Raw genomic sequence first — 26,282 nt, 5'->3', positions numbered from 1 at the left:
GAGTCTCTTTTTCCTCTAACTGTTTGGGTATCCCAGTCTAGCCATATGCATTACACCCCAAATCCATGCGAATCCTTTCATTCCCATTTTTTTAACCATTTTTACCATTCTCATCTCAATATCCTGACTTTTGTATCTACGCTTCTACAGTACTAAACAATGGTGTACATAAAACTGCAAAGTTTACGTGCACCTGTCCTGTTTTCACAGGATAATTCTTCAAGTAGACGTTGACCGTTTATAAAAGCCAGGAGACTGTACTTAAGCATTTTTATTCATTCTGTCATAATAAATAGATTTCTAATTAGTTAATAGGTTGAAGACTATTTCCGATATACACAAAAACAGCACATGCTCATAAATATTTTCATTATAAAGTCACTATCGAAAACCTATGCAGCTGATTTTTCAGATCTCAAAACCGTTTAAATTGGCAGATACGTCGAATAGGCCACATCGTAAAAAAATCGATATTAATATCTATTTTAAAGCAATTTGCTTAAAATAATTTCTGAATTTAATATATTACCACATATACGAGAAGTGTAACAGGTAACTGGCAAAATTTCGCATTAGAAACCAGCACCTTGGAGCAAAAATGCTGGTGATGAGTTTATCTATCTCCAAAGGATGCCGGTGATCAGTTTACTATATCTCGGAGGGTCTAATAACTTTATGGGGGCTATAAAGTGATGAGTTCGTACACATCCCTATTTGGGTAAACGTAAACTCATCACCAATTAGCATAAATATAAATACCATCGTACATAGTATAAATTCATCACTGCCATAAAACTAGAGATTTTAAAATGGACCCCGAGAGATTGGTAAACTCATCACTAGCCTACCTGAACCCCGTGGCAGGTATAGACCATAAACTCCTTGCAAACCGCTAAGATTTGGTAATTTGGCAGAATAAATCTAAAATAGATGTATTAAATGCAAGTGCAATTCATTGATTTTTGTTTGGTTTTCCACAAAATTCAATTGATACTAAAACTATGCGAAAATAAAAGTTTGTCTTCATTTGTCCTTGTTCCTTTAAGATGGATAGTGAACTGCTCATTGATTACATTTTGAGCCAACGTGGACGAAAAATAATACGTATCAATAATTTCAAATTTCAATTGCTAAAGACTCTAAAATCAAATTTCATTTTGTGGACTTTACGACTAAAGGGTGTAAGGCTAAATGTCATACAACTGGTGAGTAGATTTTATACCGTTTTTTATAATCTATTTCTAATGAGTGTAGAGTAATAAAATCTCATGAAGTATTCAAAAGCGCTACAGGGTAATCCGTCAATAATCCGTCAATAAATTCCGTCCGCATTGCAAAATTCTGTCGTTTCATAAAGAGCAGGTAGGTATCACCCTGTTTTAAGGGATTAGTCCATTGTTATCGACAGATAAACACTGAGCCAGAGGCGCGCTAGTGGGTTAATTGACAAAAGAATATGCATTCTTAAAAATCATATTAAAGGAAATAAAAATGTAATACAGCAGAACAGTGTTATTAAAAAAATATAAAATGTAACAATAAAATATATACGAACCGAAATCGGGAAATACTCACAAACACACACGAATGAACTTTACATATTGAAACACTTGTGGGGAGTTTAAATCAATTTATTCACAAAAACTACAAAAACTTTACTGGATACGTTATTACAATTCTACATCACTATAGTCTTCATCCGAAAAACTGTCATCATCCCCTGGTGTTATTATTATAGGGTCAACCACCTGATCGACCAAGTTGTCCAGTTCCCACATTTTATCTTCCTCTTTTAAAACATGCTGGATTGCTTTTTGCCAGTTTTCTGATGTGATTTCCATAATGGCTTGATCAAACAATACCTTGACATCTTTCATTTTAAATGTGGTATTGTGCCTTGCAACATATCCTTTAACTTGTGCTTGTAACTTCTACGGCATATTTTATGAAGCGAGATTTATGTTGTTTTACTACGGCTAGTAGTTCCTTCTTTATTGAATTCGTCTCAAACTGAATACCTTTATTTGACAGCCAGTTAATAATTTCTTGCTTTCTCCAAGCTGAAGTTGGTACCTTCTCTATGCGCCTTGAATGGTAGCTTGCATTATCCATAACCACGACCGAATCAGCTGGAAGAAATTTTAACATTTCCCCGAAGTAGTCTTCGAAGACATCCGAATTCATGTCCTCATGATAATCTCCCGTCCGACACGACTCAAAGCTTAACAAACCTTCTTTTAAAAATCCTTCTTCGCTTCCAATGTGAGCAATTATAAGCCTCTTCCCTTTTCCCGAAGGCACTTTAATACCCGTCGAAAGGCCTTCTATGAAAGCTTGGCGAGCACTTGTTACATTTTTATCTTGCCACATTTTTTGGACTATATAACCTTCGTTTATCCACGTCTCATCAAGATAAAAAATTTTCTTGTGCTCTCTGCGGTACTGTTTTATAGTTCTCAAATATTTTCGTCTCCAGCAAATGATTTCATCACTTTCCAGTAATAGTGCCTTTCGATTGTGCTTTTCCCAGGAAAAATTCATACTTTTTAAAGTTTTCCATAAAAGTTTTCTGGATATCAAAGGAATATCGTTATCTTGGCTTATCTCCATTAGTATTTTGTCAAGGGTGGGTATTTCCTTTTTAAAATAAAACGAATGAACTTTTCTTCGAATGTCACGTTTGGTGTCTTCACCTAAGATTTTTATTGGTCTTCCTGATTTTCTCTTGCATGGACTTAACTGGCCTGATATCTTTCTTTCTCGCAATAATTTAAAAATCGTGGACTGTCCAATTCCAGTCATTCGGGCACATCGCTCAACACTTTCTTGCACAGACAAACTAGGGTGATCGTGTTTTATGCAATCATATACATTTAAAATTATAACTTTTTCACTAACAGATAGCGGAGAATTTTTTACACCTCTTTTCTTTGGAGTAAATGTCGCCATTTTATAACTTTTTCACTATTTCTATATCACAATATTACTGTACGTTTAATTGGTGTAGTAACAATTACTAACTCGAATGTCGAATGTCGAATGATAATAATAAAATAAAAGAGGGATTATAATGAAAGTGTAAGTAAAACCTCATTACGCGTTATTAGTCTTCATGTTGATTTATTTTAGTTCTTAGTAATATTAGGAGGTGCGTCATACCTTATCAGTTTCTTCTAATGCTTTTATTCGTTCAGTATGGAAGTGAATTTGTTTTTATAAATAAAAATGTAATTAGCTTTAATGACCATATAATGGAATACGACTTTGAAGAATAAGTTAATCGAAAAATTAAATAAAATTGGTTATCACAAAATATCCAAAATATGATATTTTGAGGTACATCAATTTTTGACGACGAAGTTGACATCCGTCCATTTGCCTACGCCCATGACGACACGAAATTCAGGCAAATTTTATGACACTTCATGATTTATTACTCTACACTCATTTGAAACCAATTATAGTTGTTTTGCACTGGTGGCGGATCATTCTGACCAAACAGAAAAAAATGAGCTAAATTAAGTTCTTTAAGTCAACTGTACAATATGTTTCTTGTAGACGAGGCATAATATTACTTTGTTGCTGTAATAAGATTACCCTTTCTGATATTACATTTTTAGATTTCTGATTAAATTTTTAAAGTCACATTGTCACAGTTTGGGTATGCCCCATAGGTATGCCAGATATATCCATAGGTGAAAAGTCAACGTAATGACTTTTCACCTATGGATATGACACAAAAGATTTTTGGTTTTTTTATTATGACAGTTTTAGATCAGACACCATTTAATCAATTAAGTCTGATTGTTGGTTAAATTTTCTGGATTTTAATTGCAATAAGAACAGTGGCGGATCCGGAAATTTTTGTCAGGGGGGGGGGGGTCATGGGTCTTGAGGGTGATTTTGATATAGAATTTATATTTTTGCACCTGTACGATTGATATGATTTGTGCCTCATGTAAAGGAACCATTTTCTCAATAATTATTTTAAACGATATGTTAAACAAATGAGAAGTTATTAAACTCAAATAACCTACAGGTGCACAGAAGGGTACAACATTAAGGGGTCTTAAACTTAAACAAAACAAAAATAATTTAAACCCACATACTCTATGACAGTAAAATCAAGTGTACAAGACTATTAAACCAAAGGAAAATTATTAATATATATATACTGAAAAATCAAGGACTGCCAATTAAAACTAGTTATTTTAAAGACAATTAATTTAAACCCACCTATCCTATAGCTACAAAATCAAGAACAAACCAAAGATAAATAAGGATAAACCAAACTGAAGTAATTTAAATGCAATGTAAGTGTAAACATTAATGAATGTATTTAACATTACTAATAAACTCTATCTTATCGTTGGATATCCGATATCAATTTGTAAAAACATTCTATATAATAATAATATAATATAATAATATTCAATTATTGCTATACGGAGTGGAAACATGGACTCTCGGAATTACAAGTATGAGGCGTATAGAAGCCTTTGAAATGTATGTTTTTCGAAAAATGCTGAAGATTTCGTGGACAGAGCACGTGACCAATAACGAGGTGCTGAGAAGAATGAGGACTGAGAGAGAACTCCTAAATATTGTAAACAATAAAAAACGAGTTATCTAGGACATATTTACAAAGAAGAAAAATATAACTTTCCACCACTCATAATGAAAGGGAAAGTAGAAGGAAAAAGAGGTCTAGGAAGAAAAAAATGCTCCTGACTGAAGAATGTAAGAAACTGAACAGGCATGGACACACATTCGATACTAAGAACAGCTCAAGATAGATAGCAATTTGCTGTAGTTATCGCCACCCTTCCGTAATGAAGAAGAAACCTTAAGAATAAGTGTAATGGAATAGTTATTTTTATAATTAGGCATATTGGGCTATAAGTGAGTATATTTTTTTTCTCACGAATTGTCAGCAACCGCCGGCAACAAGTGGTAAATAAAAGTTCAGTGATTAAAAATACTATAAGAATAAGATGAGTAAATATTATTCTAATTTTATAAAAATGTATTCTTTTCGCCTATCCGATTTAGCAAATCGCTCTATGATTGCATCAACATCTAGAGAAATTTCAGGATACACATCGATGAGTGCTAAACCAGTTAACCTTTCCGCAGAAGTTCTATTTCTATGACAAGTCTTTAGACGCTTAAGCGTAGAACGCTCTGTTGTTGCTGCACTGACTAGCAGTGTAATTAATATTTGCAGAAATATTCTGATATTTGGATACATATGAATATCGCAGTTTTCTAATACTTCTAAAATACAATCAGGAAGTTTTCCAATATTTTGCACGACTTTTTCCACTTTTGAATCTACAGTGAAAACTCTTGTTCTACTGTGGAATATGCAGTAAGTAGTTGGTCCAATAATATCCTGGAAGGTGTTAACAATTTTTTTAATGCAACTTTTTCTTTTGGTGCGTTATCAATTTTAGGTAAAACAACTCGAAGGTTAAATAGATTCATAACTTTCGGTGAAAGTCGTTCTTCCAAATCAGTTAAGATATTGTCCAAAAGGGGTAAATAAATAGATCTTCGGAAATATTCTTCGCAATAGTTAGCAGATTGGTTTTGACGACAGGTTTGACGAGAAACTATACGAGGCATATTTATTTCAATGTCTAGTTGTTCAGCTATTTGTTTACTTCATAGTAAAGTTTGCTAAAAGCAGATTCAGCATTTGATGTTTTATTTTGAAGAATGCATTTAGTGTCCTCTATGGCCTCAGTAGCCTGCTTAAAATCTAATTTTGGTGACTGAAGAAGACGACTAAGGATACAGTTGTACCTAAAACATCCCCTAGAAAGATACTCTGCGTAAAATGGACGCATGCGTTTTGTAAGTATTGCTCTCTCTTTCTAAATAGCGCGAATCTGTCGCTGAGCTTTTAGGACATCTCAGTCGTCGTTAGGAGCTTCCACGATACGTAGTTGTCGCTAAGGTAAGTGTCACCCATTTTGAAATATAACGACTGCCTGAGCCTGAAATATAACTACCCATGATTATCTTTTACGTGACTTTTAAGATTTTGATTTATATAGTAATTGTATTACTTTTTCACGTTTTTAGACTTATTATATATTGTTGTTTTTTTATAGGTATCGTGACTATAGTATACTAGAATGGCAAGTAGAAATTTAGATGATCGTATCCTGGCCGCTCTTTTACAAAGTGATGATGATCTTCCTAGTGAGGATTCCGGTAGTGAAGTAGCAGACCACGAAAGTGAAGATGATGTGCAGAGCGACATAGAAGAAGCTTTTGAAGCTGAGATGAGAGATGAACAGCCGACGCCAAGTGGAAATGAAATCTTAGATGAACAAGGTCTTATTGTTGAACAACCAGTCTCTTCACCGGGTTCTTCTTCCGACCGAATCTTAGTCTTACCACAAAGAACTATTAGAGGTAAGAATAAACATTGCTGGTCGACTTCGAAGTCCACGAGGCGTAGCCGAGTTTTAGCACAGAATATTGTTAGATCTCAAAGAGGTCCCACGCGCATGTGCCGTAATATATTTGACCCCGTCTTATGCTTCAACTTGTTTTTTACGGACGAGATGATTACGGAAATAATAAAATGGACAAATGCAGAGATATCACTGAAACGACGGGAATCTATGACAGGTGCTACATTTCTTGACACGAATGACGATGAAATCCGAGCTTTATTTGGTATTCTGGTAATGACGGCAGTGAGAAAAGACAACCATATGTCCACCGATGAGCTGTTTGATCGATCTTCGTCGATGGTGTACGTATCTGTGATGAGTCGTGATCGTTTTGATTTTTTGATAGGATGCATTAGAATGAATGACAAAACTATACGGCCCACACTACGAGAAAACGATATATTTACTCCTTTTAGAAAAATATGGGATATGTTTATCTATCAATGCACACGTAATTATACTCCAGGGTCTGACTTGACGATAGATGAACAGTTACTTGGCTTTAGAGGGCGATGTCCGTTTAGGATGTATATTCCAAACAAGCCAAGTAAGTATGGCATAAAAATCCTCATGATGTGTGATAGTGTTACAAAGTATATGATAAATGGAATACCTTATTTGGGAAGAGGAACCCAGACCAATGGTGTACCCCTCGGTGAATACTACGTGAAGGAGTTATCAAAGCCTGTGCATGGTAGTTGTCGTAATATTACGTGTGATAACTGGTTTACCTCAATCCCTTTGGCAAAAAGCTTACTCCAAGAACCGTATAAATGGACTATTGTGGGAACCGTGCGATCAAATAAACGCGAAATACCGGAAAAACTGAAAAACAGTCGCTCTAGGCCAGTGGGTACATCGATGTTTTGTTTTGACGGACCTCTTACATTGGTTTCCTATAAACCGAAGCCAACTAAGATGGTTTACTTATTATCATCTTGTGATGAGGATGCTACCATCAATGAAATTACTGGTAAACCGGAAATGATTATGTATTATAATCAGATAAAAGGCGGAGTCGACACACTAGACCAAATGTGTTCTCTTATGTCCTGTAATAGGAAGACTAACAGATGGCCTATGGCTTTATTGTATAGAATGATAAACATTGCCTGCATAAACGCTTATATAATCTACAGCCACAATGTTACCAGCAAAGGTGAAAAGGCTCTAAATCGCAAAAATTTCATGAAAAGCCTTAGCAAGGCATTGTCATCGTCGTTTATGCGTAAGCGTTTAGAAGCTCCTACTTTGAAGAGATATTTGCGCGACAATATATCTACTATGATATCGCAAGAAGAGCCTGGTGCATCAGAAAACGACACTCGAGAGCCAGTAACGAAGAAACGCATTTACTCTACTTATTGCCCTTCAAAAATAAGGCGAAAGGCAAATGCATCGTGCAAAAAATGTTCAAAAGTTATTTGTCGAGAGCATAATATTGATATGTGTAAAAACTGTTTGTAACGAATTTTTATGTAACTATATTCCTATTATATATAAGATATATTTATTATTTCTTTTATAATACAAAATGTCTTATTATTATAGTAAAAAGTAAGTTTTATGGTGTAAGGAAGAATGTTCCCAAATTTTGTTAATGTATAACAGAAGTTTAGTTTTTGATTTTTTTTTAATAAATAAATATAATATAAATAAATTCTTTGTATTATTTATTATTTGTATATGTGAGTAAATATTAAATTGCCGTACAGTTTATTCAAATTAATGTATAAACCTCGACATATTGGCATGCGTCAATTTTACGCATGATTATCTTTTATGTACATCACAATATGATTATCTTTCTAGGGTTAGACAAGCGAGTGTTTCACAGTTTCACAAATACCTTGGACAGCAGCCCCCAGTTCCTTTATTTGTATTCACTAACGTATCAGACAGAGCTAATGCAACAACAATATTCACTTTGATATTTATTCTAGATAAATAATTATAAAATGTAGCACACAGCCCCAACAATTATAATACATATTAAAATTACAAACAACCAATTCGTAGACAAAACTGAAGATAAGAAATACCTAATAGAAAATAAAAATGTGCGGATTTCGTTCGAAAAGTCATGTCATGTACATTGAATGAGCAATAATGTGTGAGCGGTAATTCTATCTCATCTTAGTCGAGGTGTTACTGTATTTAGAATTGTTGATTTTTTTAAAGAGCAATTTAAAAAGGCTTCCGTATGATTCTACACTTACCCCTAGAATAAATGAGTTTGAGTCATTTCAACTCTTGACTTCCTACTTATAGGGTTGATGGGTTTTAAATGATCTTTTTTAGGATTATTTGATTGATATTTAATTTTGTTTTAGGGGTGGTCATGACCCTCCTGACCCGCCCCCCCTTGGATCCGCCACTGAATAAGAATAAGAAAATTAATATATATAAAACAGTTAGATACAAACCAAAGTATGTATATAAAATATGTATGTTACTTATTTAGTATAATGCATTATCCATTTGAGAAAAGTAAATAATAATAATAAGTGCGAATCAGTGTAATATTGAAGATGATGGTCTGTTAGGTAACAACCTAAATTTTGATTGACACAATTTCCATGTTTCGTGAACGCCGGTAGAGTAAAACACCCTGCATATTTAGAAGTTTAAATCTAGATATAAATGCATGTCAATATTGTTCTTTAATGTTTGTTAAGAAATAATCTACATTTCTCGGGTACACGTAAACTCATCACCAATTACCATAAATACCCTCATACATAGTACAAACTCATCACCGCCATAAAAGTAGGATTTTTAAAATAGACCCTAAGAGATTGGTAAACTGATCACTAGCCTACCTGCACCCCGGATCAGGTACAGACCATAAAATCCTTGCAAACGGCTAGTTTTTGGTAATTTCACAGAATAATCCAAATCCAGATGTCTCAAATGCAACTGCAATTTATTGGTTTGTATTTGGGAATTTCACAAAATTCTATTGATAGCTACCTAAAATCATGTGAAAAGAAAAATTTCTCTTCATTTGCCCTTGTTCTTTTAACAGGGATAGTGAACTGCTAATTGATTACGTTCTGGGCCAACGCGGACAAAAAATGATCATTATCAATAAATTCAAATTTCAATTGCAAAAGACTCTAAAAAAATCGAATTGCTTTTGTGGACTTGTGCAACGAAAGGGTGTAAGGCTAAATGTCATAAAACTGGTGAGTAGAAATTTTATACCGTTTTTGTTTAGTTGTTTCGCACTGGTTTTCGCACATAATCCTGATCAAACAGAAAAAAATCAGCGTAATTAAGTGTAGAAAATTAAGTTTCCTTCGACTTCTATGCACTAATGCACACTCAAGGTTTTAGCTTTTCCTATTTTTTTAGATATTTTATATTTACTAACTGTCCAAAATCGCCTATTATTTTCAAGATAGTCAAATAACGCCAAAACGGTAAGACTTAGACCGAATGTATGCTCAACAAATTATCTCGAGAATTCAATGAGAAATATAAAAATGCAATGAAAATCAAATAACGAAGTTGGGGACTACTTCCGATATAAACAAAAATAGCACATGTTGACAAATATTTTCATTTTAAAGTTCACTATCGAAATCATATGCAACTAAATTTTTAGATCTCAAAAGCATTTAGATTGGCAGATACGCCTAATGGGCCACACTGTGAGACATATTAATATCTCAGTTAAATTTCAAAGCAACTTGCTTAAAATAATTTCTGAATTTATTAAATTATCACATAAACGAAAAGTGTAACAGGTAAGAGGCAATCTTTTGCATTAGAAACCAGGCAAAAATCCCAGTGATGAGTTTACCTAACTGCGGTGATGAGTTTACCAATCTCCAAAGGATGCCGGTGATCAGTTTACTATATCTCCGAGGGTCTAATAATTTTATGGGGGGCTATATAGTGATGAGTTCGTACACGTCCCATTTCTCTTGCTAGATATTTTTAATAAAAATTCAAAGTGCCAGGATTGGAAAATCATTTAATATAAATAACTAATTTCTATGCAGAATTGCAATTATACTTTTATAATAAGTTTTACAATACCAGCAGAAGATCAAAATATTTTTTAACTTAACCACAATTAGATAATTTTTTATAATTCAATAAAGTAGTTTTTCACATGATACGTAAAATTATGCAAAGAACATATTAAAATTTTAAAACTAAAGAAGACTTTATTTTATTGAAAAATGTCCAGTTTCCTGAAAATGACCAGTATATGTTTATATTTCAATAATTATTTTAGTTGCGAAAAATATTCTGCACTGCAACTTGGAACACAATCACTTAAGCGACCTTCGAAAATTAAGCCGTTAAGTCATCAGCTTAAACTAAACTCCTGCAAGATGAAAGCTCAAGAAAACTTATCGGAGAGGCCATCAAAAATCATTCACCAGAAGATTGCAACTTCTTCTTTCAAAGAACACCTGATAACAACGGACATCTCTTTTATTCGGAGGAATATGAGCAATGATCGTTTCCCTTTTATACCACCTGTACCGAAGATAATGGGGAAGAGCATCAAGCAATCCGACAGATGAATCTAAATGGGGACCGAGATAAATGTTTTGTGTTGCATAACGATTCGCATCAAAATTTTATTATTTTTGGCATTCTTGAGAATTTACGTTACTTAGCGAAAGCAGAAGAATATTACATAGATAATACATTTCACTCTATTTTTCTTGCAATTTTTCACCATCCATGGCTTATTAAATGGGCATTAAGTGCTTCCTATATTCTGTGTTATTCCCGACAAATGCATAGAAACCTACATCACGGTCTTTACTCAATAGTCTAGGCGGGATCTGTTTTGGATTGGACATTTTCCATAGGAAGCTATTTCTTTGCTGGAATCCCTTCAGGATGTGCCCAATATCGATAATTACGATATGCGCCAGTCGCAAACCCTGTGCTAAATTTTTTATTTAACAAAATCTGAAAACAATTGAAAATTTCTCATTTTTTTGCTGCTATTTTCGTTTATAATTCGGAAAATATTGATCCTAGAGAAAAAATTATATGAAGTTAAAAGTTTCGTTATTCAATTTTACACAATATTTCGTTAGCTAGAAATTGAAAATTTAATGTTTATTGTTGAAAACATAGCAATAATTGAAAAAAAAGTACAAAAAAATGAAGTTAATCCTTTAAATGTTTTCGACTTTCTAAAATTGACTTACAAGCTCCATATTCCGTCTAGAAAAACCTTTTAATATGTTTAAAACGTGTGCTAAATTTTGTTAAGATCGGTCGGATAGGTTTTGCATAATAATTTTGCAATCCAGCCTACTGGAAAAAAATCGCAAATTTTCAAATTTATAGTAGGCCCTAAATAAGGCTCTCAGATAGTTGCAAATTTTTTTACACATAAAGGAAGGCTCAAACTTTCAAACGCTTTTTGTAAAATTCAATTCGGTTCACTAGGAGAGCCTAGAAATTTTTTTAAAGTTTTAAACATTTTTTATATATATTAGGCTTATAAACAAATTGAATAACTTTACGAGCTTTAAACATTTCAATTTCAAAATTTATACACTTAAAGAAAATTAAAAGACGCTTCTTTAAAAAAAAAAGATACATTCGGCTTACTGGTTGCCGAGATATTGAAGGTCAAAGTTGGCATACATTTGCCGTGTAACCATAAGTGATATAGGGCTCGTTTTTAAACAAATTCCCTCGTCTTGTCAAGTACTTTTTATATCAAAAGTTTTACGTAATGCGCTTCATGGCAACATCCATAAAAAGGACAAATAAAAAACCGTTTTCGCGTAAAATGTCGCTCGGAATGCATGAGAGGTGGTGGTGGGGGACATTCACTCGAAATGTAAATCGGCTAGTTCAAAATCATAGCGCGCGCTAAAAATTGCATTATCTCGGCTTCTTGTTAACCAATTTTCCTATTTTTTTTTTAATGGCGCTCTCGAACGACAAGGATTTCAAATATCATATTTTCAAATACCATTTTTAATTGCAAATTGGTAAATTTGCAATTAAAAATGGTATAAATAAACAATTGTATGTTAAACAAGTAATTGCATTTTTTCTTCTTGCATTTTTTTTGAGCTTGCAATTTATACATTGAAGTAAATTGTTACTTTTAGTAAACAAATATGTATTTATTAATTGTTAATAAATAATTTAATTGTTAAAACAAAGGCGAACAAAAAAAAATTTTTTTTTCATAAATAAACTTTATTTTGACTCAATCTTCAATAATTTTTTTTAAAGTCTTTTTCTTTTTTTGGAAGGATATGTTTAAAGCTCGTAAAGTTATTCAATTTGTTTATAAGCCTAAAAAATATTTAAAACTTTAAAAAAATTTCTAGGCTCTCCTAGTGAACCGATTTGAATTTTACAAAAAGCGGTGGAAAGTTTAAGCCTTCCTTTATGTGTAAAAAAATTTGCAACTATCTGAGAGCCTTATTTAGGGCCTACTATAAATTTGAAAATTTGCGATTTTTTTCCAGTAGGCTGGATTGCAAAATTATTATGCAAAACCTATCCGACCGATCTTAACAAAATTTAGCACACGTTTTAAACATATTAAAAGGTTTTTCTAGACGGAATATGGAGCTTGTAAGTCAATTTTAGAAAGTCGAAAACATTTAAAGGATTAACTTCATTTTTTTGTACTTTTTTTTCAATTATTGCTATGTTTTCAACAATAAACATTAAATTTTCAATTTCTAGCTAACGAAATATTGTGTAAAATTGAATAACGAAACTTTTAACTTCATATAATTTTTTCTCTAGGATCAATATTTTCCGAATTATAAACGAAAATAGGAGCAAAAAAATGAGAAATTTTCAATTGTTTTCAGATTTTGTTAAATAAAAAATTTAGCACAGGGTTTGCGACTGGCGCATATCGTGATTATCGATATTGGGCACATCCTGAAGGGATTCCAGCAAAAAATAGCTTCCTATGGAAAATGTCCATTATGGTCTTAATTTCCACAGATCCAGCCTAGTCTACAATTAATTCGTTGCTCCGAAGAAGTTGGTGTCGAAATTTCGATTCACAAGGCCGTAATCGCCATCTCCGAAAGAAATGGGGTGTTTATTTTACTTAACTCAAAGTTGGTTTCGCAAAATCCAAAAGCTTGGTTTGGTTACCACTTACAAGAAGGGAGATTTCAACGGCAAGTGGCTGCACCACTTATTTGGCTTGCCATTTTTGGAGTCAGCGATTGTTTCATTAACGAGTTTATGCGGATATCCCTAACCTGCCTTCATTTATGAAAATAGCCGATTATATGGTAGAGAACTACAAAAATAATCAGGTTTTTTTCCCTCTAATTTGTTTGTAATTGTTTATATTTTTATAATTGTTTTAGTTGCGAAAAATATTCTGCACTGCAACTTGGAACACAATCACTTAAGCGACCTTCGAAAACTAAGCCGTTAAGTCATCAGCTTAAACTAAACTCCTGCAAGATGAAAGCTCAAGAGGACTTATCGGAGAGGACATCAAAAATCATTCACCAGAAGATTGCAACTTCTGGTGAATATGGTAGAGAACTACAAAAATAATCCGGTTTTTTTCCCTCTAATTGTTTGGGCATCCCAGTCTAGCCATTATATTTCACCACAAATCCATGCTAATCCTTTCATTTCCATTTTTCCAACTGTTTTTAATAAATATTTTCATTATAAAGTTCACTATCGAAAACCTATGCAACTGAATTTTCCGATCTCAAAACCGTTTAAATTGGCAGAAACGTCTAATAGGTCACACCGTAAGAAACCCGATATTAATATCTATTTTAAAGCAATTTGCTTAAAATAATTTCTTAATTTAATAAATTACCACATAAACGAGAAGTGTAATAGGTAACATGCAATCTTCGGCATTACAAACCAGCGCCTTAGAGCAAAATTTCGGGTGATGACTTTACCTATCTGCGGTGATGGGTTTACCGATCTCCAAAGGATGCCGGTGATCAGTTTACTATATCTCGGAGGGTCTAACAATTTTATGGGGGCTATAAAGTGATGAGTTTATACACGTCCGTCTATTTTCAGTACACACTTGCTGAATTTGAATATAGACCCCTTGGCAAACTTATCACTTCAGTAATATTTTTTGCTACATTGTTATATAACAAGAAAATTAAATCTTTTAAAAAATCATGTCTTGAACGAACAACATTTTGCTTTTTTCTTATTCAAAGCTAATATGTTTGCTTGGGACAGAAACGACAAATCAAAACTAATGTTGTTACATTTACATATTAATGCAAATTCTCTTATTAAAATAAGAATACAGAAACTATGAATATTCCTCGATTAAAAAAATTGTGTATCATATACGTTATTTATTAGTCTAGAATGCTGTATGATTTATGCATGAGTATAAGTTAATCTCAATAAATATCCATTGACATTTTAGCGATACAAAAATCCGAACATGATAATTAAAATTCAATGCACAAGACACTCCTGTATTCATTACACATTATTAAAATGCCATAATTCTGAAAGACCTTGCAACGGAAATTTATATTAATATTTCTGCTTGTTACTAAATGCCTTGTCAAACTCTAACAAAACAAACAAAAACATCTTTAATTATTTTCGTGATGATTTTAAGCTTCAGCTATAACAGTTTTGCCGTATGCATATAATTTTCCTTCTCTGTCTCGCACACTTTTTTTTTAATTTACTTTCCGGTTCTTTCTATTTGTTTGCCATCATAATCCTTGTTCTAAATTTGTATGTTAATTGCAGTTACATTCTCGTATTTTTACGATCGGTACAATGTTTTAGTACAGATATTTTTTAATTGAAATGCAGGAAAACACCAGTAATCATCGAATTATTAACCTTCCGCAGATAAGGTGAAGAAGTTTACGTGATTCTTATGAGCGAGACTTAAGAGTAATCAGAACAAGCATTGGGCAAGCTGCACAAAATAAAACATGGCAATGGGTTGAAAGTATGAAAATGTTCCAACCTATCTTGATTTTTGCTAAAACCTCTTCAAATGTCCCGGAAGTTGCGACTCAAGTAGAGTCTGTAACTGAGAAAGATGATGGTGTAGATGTTTCTGGTAACGAAAACAGTGAACTTGGTGATCTATCTGAAGTACCGTTACCTATAAAAAATAAAGAGTCTGCTACTTGTGCTGATGTCACCACCCCGATTATAGCACCAGAACCAAAGAAACGAAAAGTGAGAAATGTACAAAATATAAAACCTACAACTTTAGTTGACTCTATTATTACTTATTTTGAAAGCAGAAAAAAAAAACAAAAAAGACTTAACAGATTTATTGTTTTTACCATATGCAGGTTTGATAAAACAATTTTCTGGAAAATGTCAGGCTGAAACCAAACTACAAATTGCCTAAATAATTGCACAGCAAGAGGTAATGCACTATGAAGAGCAGCAGCAGATAATTCAACTACACCAGAGTTCTCAACAGTCATCAACTTCCATTTACCTTAAAGTAATGGCTAGTCTTTCTTTCTCTGAAATAGGCTCAGGAAAATTGCTATGAAGCTTAGAAATATCTTCTCTTACTAAGTTTAAAATTTCATGAAAACAAGCAATTTTCATTCTGAAGTATTTATAAAACCGATTTTCGTCAGATCGAAGTTTTGGCATTAACGTATGAAATTCTCCTTTTTGTTGTCTTTTTAAATTATGAGTCCCAATTTTTCTTTTTCTATAAAAAATATTAACAGATATTAAAACTTGCCCATTATATGAAAACAGATATTTGGTATAATATTTCCAGATACCAGAATACATAATAAGACAATCTTTAATTTTAATATATATTTATATATTTTACCTATGATCCACCTAGTCTGCTAAAGCAACCAGCAAGGTCAAATCTTCCTCCGATTCTAAAGAATCCATCCATTCAAGCTACTAATCGCACCAATGTAATCGTGACATGAAAAAACACTGTCGCTTATATTGCGATATAAATCGTGTCGTCGACGTACCGATTATATCGCAGCAATCTGTTCATTGAAACGAACTGAAACGAAATGAACTGAAGAGAAGAATCGGCCTTGGGTGTGCAGCATTTGGAAAACTGAGAGAAACTTTTAAAAGTGAGCTGCCCACATGCCTAAAGAGAAAGATATTTGATCAGTGCGTCCTCCCAGTCTTGACGTACGGAGCAGAAACACTTACCTTAACAAAAGCAGCAGCTACCAAACTGAGAGTCACGCAGAGAAGAATGGAGCGGTCCATGTTAGGAATAACTCTGCGAGACAGAATAACCAACGAAGACATCAGGAGAAGAACCGGGGTGACTGACATCATCGAGAAGATAGCCAGACTAAAATGGAGATGGGCAGGACACATAGCCAGAATGACAGATGGGCGATGGACAAAGAGGTTATTGGAATGGAGGCCAAGGGAAGACAAGAGAAGCGTCGGTCGACCACCTACAAGATGGACTGACGATTTAAGAAGACTCAATAAAAACTGGATGAGAGCGGCGCAAGATAGACGGGGTTGGAAACATGAGGAAGATGCCTATGTTCAGCAGTGGACTCTTGAGGCTGGATGATGATGAATCTGTTCATTGCTTGAAATGACCATTGGCCAACGACGAGTTGCACGAGCGCAATTGTAGGCTTCGCACATTTTGTCAACACCTTCTTTCGTTTCGTTGTAGTCCATGATTATTTCCGGTTTGCCAGTTTTTAAATGCTCTTCATGTGGAAGTCCTGGATAAAAGAACTGGTACTGGTTAACATGGTACCCTATCCAAATTGAATTCAGGCTAGCTTTAGACACTTAAGTCCTGTTATCTTCTTATTAGCTTCGCTGTTTTTACTCAATTCATTTGTTGCTCCGAAGAAGTTGGTGTCGTTTTAGTCCATCAAAACTTATGGCTGATTTTACAATTTCGATTCACAAAGCAGTGATTGCCTTTTGGTCATCTGCGAAATGAATTGGGTGTTTATTTTACTTGATTCAAAGTTGGTTTCGCAAAATCTAAAAACTTGGTTTAGTAACCACTTACAAGAGAAAAGATTTCAACTGCAAGTGCCTGCACCACTTATTTGGTTTGCCATTTTTAAACCCAGAACAAATCGGCACTTGTTTCGTCAAGGACTTTATGGCGGATATCTCTAACTTGCCTTCATTTATGAAAATGACTGATTATATGGTAGAGAACTACATTTAGCCCCTTTTCCCCCAACTGTTTGGGCATTCCAGTCTAGCCATATACATTTCACCACATATCCATGCGAATCCATTCATTCCCAGTTTTCCTCTAAATGATTTAATTTGATAAAATAAGCATTTTTCTTTAATTTGGTGCTTTCATAGTTCATGTAGACCCAATATTTTACGCATAATAACGTTGTTAATAAAGCTTTCTGGGAAATACAATTTCAATTTTGCAAGAACTGTTACAGAGAGCTTTTGATGGAGGAAACAACAGGAGAAGAAATAAATAACACGGAGAAACGGTGCACGAAGAAAAAGCCGACGAAGTAGATGAAGTAGACATCGAAATTTCAAAAGAACCAACATTAGAGGAATGTTAGGAAGTTTGCAGAGAAGCAAAAATGGAAAAGCCCCTGGTAAAGATGGAATTAATATGAAACTAATAAAATACGGAGAAAGGGAGCTGAAAGGAAAAATACTGGCACTATTGAAAAATATATAAAAAGAAGAGAAAATGCCAGGGGACTGAGAGATAGGGCAGATCATAACAATACATACAAAGAGAGACCAAAAAATTTGTGAAAATTATAGATGAATAACGTTACTAAATACAACATATAAAATATTGACATCAACTATACAAAGGGGGTTATTAAACATCACAAAGAGGACAGTGGATTCAGAGAAGAAAGATCTACAATAGATGCAATACACACAATAAAACAAATAATGGAAAAAGCAAACGAATAAAAATTAGAATTGGATATGTTATTCACGGACTTTAAACGGGCATTTGATTCAATTAAAAGGAAATGATTAATGATAGCACTTAAAAAATTAAAAATTCCACAGAAAATTAATAGAAATGATACTAAGAAAAAATCAAAATAGGAAGTTATGAGTTTGAAGAAGTAGAATACTTCAAATACCTAGGAATTACAATAAGCAAAACCGGAGAAGGGAAGTCCGAAATAAAAGAAAAAATATTAGCAGCGAATAAAGACTTAAGAATAGCAGAGAGAAATATTATGAGAAACATACTGGGACCAATCAGAACAGAGCTAAATAAATATAGAAACAGAACAAATGCAGAAATTAAGGAAGAACTTAAGAAAGACATTGTGACTAAAATAAAGCAATGCAGAGATAGATGATTAGGTCACATTTGGCGAAAAGGAGATGAAGCAGTGACATACGCAATGATAGAATGGAACCCAGGAGGAAGAAAGAAAAGGGGAAGACCGAGATCAAAGTGGCCGCAAGAAGTTGAAGACGACCTCCAAAGGGTAGGGGTCGAAGAATGAAGAGGAAAAACTAGAAACGGGAAAAGTGAATAGATATCGTCAAGAAGATAAGACAAACAAAAGGGACTAATCCACCCAAGAAATAGGATCTAGAAAGCATTCGCAGTTTAGCCCCACTCTGTAATATTGTCCTTCCTATCACGTAAAATTAAATTTTTTGAGCATTTTTAAAAAATTTATTATTAATTTGCAACAAATCCACATTGGAAACTATTTTTTCACTAATTAGGCAACAAATTAACCAAAATAACTGTACAAACTCTTAGGGTGGCCGCACACAGAAAGAGCAAAACTGTTTTAGTCAAAAACATTTTTGTTTGAAACGAAAACGTTTTTGTTTCCACAAGAAACATTTTATTTTCAAGAGAAACAAAATGTTTGCACAAACCATACTGCAATCAGTTTTATTAAATATGTCGACAGATAACGACGAAATTGCGCTAGTTTTCTGGCACTGGTTCCTCCTACAGGACGAAAAAACGCAAAATAAAAGATAATTTTGGGTGCATCCTATAAGTGAGAAAAGAATCTGGCCTCAATCAGTAGAATTAATTTTTCTGCGTCCACTTCCATGATACACACAATATAAACAAGCAAAATATCGCTGTTTTCACATGTGCTTCTTGTTGACTACTCGAGCGGTTTCAAGAAGGGAATTCCAAAAACACGTTGCGCCTGCGTACATTGAAATGTTTCGACACAAAACGACGATCCGGTAATCAACATCAAACAGACTGACTGAAACTAAATGAGCCTAAACATGCTTTAGAGACACGCCTAATAAGTGTGCGTCAGCTCATTTCATTTATATGGAAACATCAGCGTCAGACCCGTTTAGTCAAAAACGTTTTTGACTAAACGAGTCTGACGCTGATGTTTCCATATAAATGAAATGAGCTGACGCACACTGATTAGTCGTGTGTCTAAAGCATGTTTAGGCTCAGTCAGTCTGTTTGATGTTGATTACCGGATCGTCGTTTTGTGTCGAAACATTTCAATGTACGAAGGACCAACGTGTTGTTGGAATTCCCTTCTTAAAACCGCTCGAGTAGTCAACAAGAAGCACATGTGGAAACAGCGATATTTTGCTTGTTTATATTGTGTGTATCATGGAAGTGGACACAGAAAAATTAATTATACTGATTGAGGCCAGATTCTTTTCTCATTTATAGGATGCGCCCAAAATTGTCTTTGATTTTGCGTTTTTTTGTCCTGTAGGAGGAACCACTGCCAGAAAACTAGTGCAATTTCGTCGTTATCTGTCGATATCTTTAATAAAACTGATTGCAGTATTATTTGTGCAAACATTTTGTTTCTCTTGAAAACGAAATGTTTCTTATGGAAACAAAAACGTTTTCGTTTCAAACAAAAACGTTTTTGACTAAAACAGTTTTGCTCTTTCTGTGTGCGACCACCCTTATTTTAAAGATTTTTCCATGGGTTATCAGTAAAATTGTGCTGCTTTTCGATATAATTTACTCTTAAGATCTTCACCTGTAGTCATCTTCTATTTTTTATATTATATTGTTTATAAGTAAAAAATGACGTTTAATCATTTGCAAATTTATCAAAGAAGTTGTTAAATACCTGTATCAACGAGTGTCACGAAAAAGGCTTTTTATTTAGTAATTTTTTTTGTCTATGACGATGTTTACGAAATTTTAGAATTATCAGTTTCTTTGATAAACTAGACCTAAGTGGATGTGCCCTGTATATCTACCTACTTTTTATCGTTTATTAGCAGTTAAACGCCGGGAGGAATTATTATAGTAATAAACACCTTTTTTTATACAATTAGAAAAACTTTACAACCTCCCATAAAAACAATATAAAATAGTTTCCTTGATCAAACCACCGAGTGAGATATAAAAGAACCTTCACTGTCGATATTTATTAGTTTTTACCGCCCGAGGGTGCAATTGCACTTTTTTACTTCGGATTCTTTAGATTTAAATCAAACAGCACCGCGAATGAGGTCATACATGTCTTCTAGCTACGTTCTAAGACTATTTGCAGCTCAAGATATTTAATGAAATGCTTTATTGCATTTAATTTACAACCCGCTGACAGTTGTGGTTGCGATCCGTGTGTTATGCTTTTAGAGTGTAGGGGAAAGAGGAGTCGCGAGAACTATTGATCATTTCAATGAACTAAAGTCCTTTTGAACGTAGCACTCAAATTAAATTTAATGTTTTGATTGCTCAAAGTACTAAAATGTAGGGTGATAGTGGTAATGGGAGATCCTTATAAATCAATTTTTTTTATTATTCACCTTTTTCGTACACAGTCAATAATCTTCTTCTTCTTCTTCCTTCTTGTATGTAGGCTTTAAAGCCTGTTTCTTCTTCAAAATTAGCCTCATAAATTGTTTAAATTATCGCACCATCTTTTTCTTGGTCTGACAATATCTCTTCGTCCACTCGGTGACATCTCGTGCTATTCGTACTATCGTATCCTCTGCCATTCTACTAATGAGTTCGTTCCACTCCTGTTTTCGTTTTGTCACCCATCTATTTATTTCTTCTATATTGCATCCTCTTCTTATGTTTTCGCTTCTCTCCTTATCCAACAGACTTTTCCCTCGTCGTCGGAGTATTATTATCTCCGTTATTTCTAGTAGTCGTCTCGTTTTAGATTTGTCAGGTCTTGTCTGCGCCGTGTATGTCAATATAGGTCTAATTGCTGCTTTATAGATTCTTGTTTTTGTGTCTTGTTAGGTGTTTTTTCTTCCAGATTGTGTCATTAAGAAATCCCTCGCTTTACTTGCTTTTAAGCTTTGTTGTCGTACTTCTTTTTCAACATCTCCGTAACTAGTTTTATCTATTTCCAGATATCTAAACGGTGCTTCCCGCTTTATTATTTTCCCATCAATTTCGATTTTACATCGTAGCGGGTATTTAGATGTTATCATACTTTGGTTTTTTCTGCTGATATTATCATATTGTATTTCTTGGTTGTTGTATTGAAGATGTGTGGATCTTTGGAGCTCGTCTTCTGTCTCAGAGATCAATGAGGCGCCGTCTGCATAAATCAATATTTGAATTTATTTGCTCCCCATTCTGTAGAAAGGAAAAGAAAGTAAAGAGAAGTGGGTTAACGAGCCACCCTGTCTGACTCCGCTTTGTACTGGTATACACTGTCTTAGTTTTCCATTTATCTTTGCCTGTATTCGATTATGGAAGTAGATGTTTTCAATGGTTTGTATAATATTGATTGGTATGTTTCTTTTATGCAGTAGGTGTAAAACGTCTTCGACTTGGATGAAATCGAAAGCCTTTGTTAGTTCTATTAAACATAGATATGCTGGTTTATTGTACTCGTAGACCTTTTCTGTAGTTTCTGTACAAATACAGCGTCTACGCAGAATCTTCCGGATTTGAATCCTTCTTGTTCATCTGATAAAGTTGTTGGTTTTTTTTATTTTGTTGGTTGGGACTTTTGTGGTAAGCTTAAGTGCGGTGTTCAGTAGATTTATACCTCTATACTTGTTCTTCTTTATCTCCTTTCTTGAATATTGGTATCATAATGCTGTTTCTTCATGCGTTTGGTATCTTGCAGTGCAATATTAGTTTTTGTATAAGTTTTATCATCTCTAGAGTTATACTTTCTTCTCCGTGTTTTAGAAGCTCGTTGGTTATTCGGTCTGGTCCTGGTGACTTTTTATTTTTGAGTGAATTAATAGCTATCTCTACTTCCTGAAAACTGATTTATGTTTCGTGTCTTAATTCAGACACGTTATTGTGTTAATTATTATTCTCCTTTCCTTTAAACAGTTTCGTCAGGTATCTTTCCCATTCGTTTGTTGATATGTTACTGTATTCCTTCAATTCTGCCATTTTTTTCCGTTGGTTTCTCATAAATCTCCATATTTGTTTTTGTATACCGTAGAGTCGCTTTTCATCCTTTTTGTAAACTGTTTCCAGTGTTCACTTTTTGTTCTTCTTAAGAACTGCTTTGTTTCATTTCATATTGTTCTGTAGGTGTCTCGGGATTCTGAAGTATTTGCTGTTTTGTACTTCGTGTAGGCCTCTCGTTTCTCTTTACATTTCTCTTTTATTTCTTTTCTAAACCATGGTGTATTGTTGTTGTTTCTTTTATTCAGTATGACTTTGCGTTTTTCTAAAGCTTCTGTGGCTGCTTCTTCAATGTTGTTTTTCCCAGCTCGCGTTTATATCTTTGATGTCGTCTATTTGTTTCAGCTGTATCTTATATGCTAGCCTCCTTTAGTACATTTCTCTTGTAAAGCCGTAACACAGTGTAACTACATCGAATATTTCCTCGGTGATTTCCTGTGGAAAATGATTTGGTGTTATTTTCATTCTTATTTTTGCTAGTACTAGTTTGTGTTCACTCCCTGTGTCTGTTGAGTTTAAAGTACGGATATCTAGAATCTGCTTTCGGTGGATTCTATTAAAATCAATCATATATTTGTGCCCCCTGGAGTTTTCAAATGTAAATTTATACTGGAGCTTATGCTCGAAAATGTATTATTGACTCTCAGTTCGTTAAATGCCCAGAAATTAGCCATGAGTTCGTTCTCCATTTGCATTGACATGGTTTTTATTAAATCTTTGTTTTACTCCTGGAACTATTTCATTTCCGATTTGTGCATTAAAGTCACGCATAAGAATGAAGGGTTCTTCATGAGGTATTTTATCCAGGATGGTTTGCAATTATTCGTAGAATGCCTCTCTTTCCTCTTAAGGTTTGCAGTCCTGGGGGCTATAGAGAGATAAATATGACATTTTATTTTTGGTAGTCCATTGTAATGTATTATTCTTTCGAAGATATAACGGCAGTTATTTATGTTATCTTTAAATTTTTTTAATATAACTACGTCTATAGTATACCTACGCCTGCTGGTGCTTGGCCTTTACCATTTTCTTTGATTTTTTCGATTGCATAAATATCTATGTTTTTATTTTTCAGTTCTTTTATTATCTCTTGGTCTTTGTTGTGGAAAGGAGTAATGTTCCATGTTACTAATCTGATTGTGGGCTTATTTTTTCTTCTCGTTTTCCTTTCCTTTGTGTGGTTCATCATCAAGTTCCGTCTTGTTTCGAGGCTTTATATCGGTTCTTTGAGCCTTGTTTTCTTTTACAATGGGTAGGATGCTAACCTGGCCGATCAACCCTCCTCTTTTATCCGGGCTTGGAACTGGCTGTGGGCAAGATCGCGGATTCTGAGCTACTCAATATTCATACTCGATACTAGAGTTAATACTAATTTAAAATTTTTCGTCGAATTCATATATAACTCTCTTATACTTGTTTTTTCCATTTCTGGTAGACATATAAAACAGTTTGCAATATTTTGGTGTTTTTCCTCGCTTCACACCTTCATACGATTTTCGGATAAACTCATTACAACTAGATAGGTACAATATTGATCAAGTAGGAATTGCAAAGGTAAGGACAAATTGGTAGGTGATAAATGTGATAAAGAAATGAAAATGGGAGCATGTAACATAACATCATTAACAGGAAAAGAATACGAAATAACGAGGAATTAAAATAATGGGGATCAGCGAAACCAAAAAAACCAGGAAATGAAAAAACAAACTTGTATCAAAAGTATGCTACCAAAATCTCTCTCATTAGATGCTATGTATTTTCTACGTTATTATACGGAGTAGAGGCTTGGACACTTTTCGAAGCTTCTTTAAGAAAACTCGAGGCATTCGAGATGTGGTGTAACAGACGTATTTTAAGAATTTCATGGGTGGATCGTGTGACTAATGTTGAGGTCCTACGTAGAATAGGCAAGGAATGCGAGATTATTAACACCATCAAAGAGCGCAAACTAGAATATCTTTGCCATGTTATGAGGAATGAACAGAGATACGGCTTGTTGTAACTCATTCTTCAGGGCAAGGTATTTGGAAAGAGAGGACCAGGGAGGAGAAGAATATCTTGGCTTCAAAACCTGAGAAAGTGGTTTAATACATCGACAACCGGACTATTCAGAATTGCAGCAAGCAAAGTTAGGATAGCCATGTTGATCGCCAACATCCGGAACGGATAGGCATCGTAAGAAGAAGATGAAAAGTATGAACTATACTTTTCTGGAGTTAAACAAGGTCAGAGAGCCAAGGAAGAAGTAGGAATAAATCTGTTAAGAGAGTTTAGCATTAGAACGACAAAATATTGACCAATCTCCTCAAGAATCTATCTATATAAAAGGCTATGATGACAAGTTACACCCTTGGTCTAGTAAGGTAACGATGCCACCTAGGAAAGAAATCTGAACTACCAATATTTGACATTTCAATCATATTCTTGAAACGATGCGGTTGATTTCTTGCTGATTCATTCTACAAATTGATGATTCAAATATTGTTAATCAGAAATTTTACTACTTCACGGTAATTAATTTTTTCGCAAAATTGCTAAAAATATAGGTTAATGTAATTGTTAGGTAATATTAATGACTATAGCATATATTTATAATATGTCTTTGGGTAAGATAAATATACACTTGCTATAAAAATAAAATGTGTAAAAAAAAGAATTGTGCAAATTTCATCTCTTGGAAAATTCCGGAAAATAAATTAATTTTTTTTAAAAATAGTTATTGAATTTTACTAATATTTCGTATGAAAGATTTCAATTTTATTAATAAGTGTATATTATTTATATAAATATATAATAATTATTATAAAATATAAAAATACATTTATATCTGTAACTTAATTTTATAGTTCTTTTAATGAAATAGTTCATTTTGTTATGCATATAATAATGATAATTAGGTAATAAATATAAATATTATTTTTGTTCACTACTCAACCTCTAAATGTTATTAAAAATTGGAAATACGATTTTTAGAAAAAAAAATGTTATCTTTTTTCCATTTGGTCATAGAAGCTTTTGTTTTATTTTGGAAAGTGCTTTTTCACCAAATTTTCATTGAACATTTTTATGTCACACGCTTGGCAGCGTGTGACATAAAAATGTCAAAGATATTGTAATTGTTTATAAGCTAAAATGTTAGTCCTTTTTTAAACTGTTTTTTAATAACAAATTTAATAAAATGTTGCAGTTTTTTTAATATACCTTAAAAATATAACTTTATAGAATCGAATTTAATTTAAAGAATACCTCTAGAGTAAGTCTCTCGGTAAGAACAGTTGTTTAAATTATCGCTCTACGGAATAAACAAATTAAAAAACTTCTAAGCTATTCGGTCGACCCTACCCACGCGAGCCATGCTTTGCTCTCAATTCCTTATTGAAAGAAATCATGTCCCATCCCTTTGTCCTTCCAAAATCTAGTTACCTATTTCCTATCCCTCCCTGGTGAAGGGCAGCAGAGATCATCAGAATCAGTTCAAGGCGCAGAGGAGATGATCCTGGACTGGT

Source organism: Diabrotica undecimpunctata, chromosome 9 (assembly GCF_040954645.1).
Source record: "Diabrotica undecimpunctata isolate CICGRU chromosome 9, icDiaUnde3, whole genome shotgun sequence".
NCBI classification, from domain to species: Eukaryota; Metazoa; Arthropoda; class Insecta; order Coleoptera; family Chrysomelidae; genus Diabrotica; species Diabrotica undecimpunctata.
Note: the sequence above shows the minus strand (reverse complement) of the source record.